We start from the raw sequence: 2,298 nt of genomic DNA on the forward strand, positions 1-2,298 counted from the left end.
CTTTCTGTATAATATCGTTTTTTTTAAAGGGACTTTGTTTTTATGTTGTTGTAAAACCACTCCAGTATACATAGAAGTTTTTGTAAAACTTAGATTCACCCCACCCTCATTTTTGCAAATATTAACACACCCGACCAAGGGAGCAAATTTTTTTCTTTTATGAACGAGCAACAACTAATTTTCACCATAAAACGCCACTACCGCGGAAGGGGAAGGAGATGTATAGGTGCTGACAGATTGAGTATGGGAGTCCCTTATTTTGAATAAAAGAAAGGGGAATTTTTTTTTTAAATGTGTGAGCTATGGATGGGAATGGATCTTCACAAAGCCATGCACGGGCCCTGGGTTGGCGCCACGTCAGATTTTTCCAGTATGTGCCGCTATCCCACCGCTTGTTCACGTGCTCGACGAACAAACAACCTTTCTGCTGACGGGGTGACGCTTAGGGAAGCGTCGCTTGCCTAGCCAGTGCTCCTACAGCAGCCAATCAGAAAGGTCCAGGATATCACATGTGAGCGTCCACCGCGCCGAGCTGTGCGAACGAGGCGTGTGGATGGCTCTCTTTTACTGGCAGGCCCCCGACGAGATCAGACGCATTGGCCGGTTGCCTCCGTGCACTTTTTGAGCCCCGGCTCAATCTGTTTGCGCCTTAGGGCCGCTAAACTCACATAATGTACCCCGGCTAGGTCATCAGTAAATGTTTTCTCAAAAAACGGGAGGCAGTTTGCCGACCGGAGTTGAAAAATTAACACTTGTCCTTTTTTAGACCCCACTTCCACCTCAGCCACATCCTGACATGCATATTGCCTAGGCCAACACACCTTCCATTCTTCGGTACTGGTATTCCTTCTCCTGTATAAAACTCCATTAAATATCTTGTAAAATCTACTGATTTGTGGGAAGTCAGGGTTACTAAAATTAACTTTCACTGACTTTCCATATTTCATCCTCATTCTGGTGGAACCTCATGCTTTTACAAATTTGCTCGATTCTTTTCCTACCAGGAACCTCCTTAAAATATCTTATATGAAATTTGCCATTTTCATTACATTCCCTCAGTAAGTTGTTCATACCTTCAGGCCATCGTGATAAAGCGTCGGCTACGTAATTGTCCCTACCTTTAATATACAATATCTCATAATCAAACCGTTGTAAGTACAGGGCCCATCGACTCAACCTGCCGGTCAACAGTCAACAGTTTTTTTCAAAAAGGTTAATGCCTTGTGGTCTGTATGAATTATAGTTTTATGTCCCCATAAATAATTCCTAAATTTCTTTAATCCCCAAATGATTGCTGAAGCCTCTTTCTCTGAAGTAGTGTAGTTTTCCTCATATTTAGTTGAAGTCCTACTACTAAAAGCAATGGTCCTATGTTCTGTTTCCCCAGATTCTGTGTTTTTCTTAAATAATTCAACACCAATAACATAAGCACTACTGCCTGTAATCATGTGGAATGGCTCACTTAAAACTGGATGATATAAAATGTTTTCCCTTATTAGCTCAGTTTTCAAATTTTCAAAATCTTTCTGACATTCAGATGTCCAAACATAGACACTATTTTTCTTCAACAAGCTATTCAAATGTGGGATGTTAAAAGCTTGTCCCTTCGCAAATTTGTGGTAAAACCCACAAATACCTAAAAACGCTTTTAATTGTTTCCTGTTCTTTGGAGGAGGGCACTTTTCAATAGCATTAAGCTTTTCTGGGTCCTTGCCAATCCCAGATGTGGTTATTATGTGTCCTAATAACTTAATTTCTTGTCTCACAAATTCACACTTTTTTAACTTTAAAGTCATGCCCCCTGCTTGAAGAGCAATAAGGGTTTTGTTTAACAGGTCACAATGTTCTTCCCAGTTATCAGTAGCAATCAACAGGTCATCTATATATTCAGTCAATCTGGCACAAAGTTCTTTTCATAAAACAGAATCCAAAGCCCTAATAAAAACAGAAACAGAGGTATTTAAACCAAATGGTACAACTCTATATTGGTAACATTTTCCTGCAAACAAAAAGCTGTATATTTCCTAGAATCTTTGTGTAATGGGATTTGCCAATATGTGGCAGTGAAGTCCAGACTGGTTAGATATTTTACATTATGGAACTTTTGTAATAAATCATCTGAATTTTCGAGTTTGTCTACTTATCTCCTGACAATTTTATTGAGTGTCTGTGCATCAATGACTACTCTTACGCCTCCATCCTTATTGACTATAATAGGTGGACTGTTGTATTCACTATTGCTTCTCTCTATTCCCCCCATTCCAACATTTTATCAATTTCAGCTTGTACTGCTTCTTT

Source organism: Schistocerca cancellata, chromosome 4, assembly GCF_023864275.1.
Source record: "Schistocerca cancellata isolate TAMUIC-IGC-003103 chromosome 4, iqSchCanc2.1, whole genome shotgun sequence".
In the NCBI taxonomy this organism is placed as follows: Eukaryota; Metazoa; Arthropoda; class Insecta; order Orthoptera; family Acrididae; genus Schistocerca; species Schistocerca cancellata.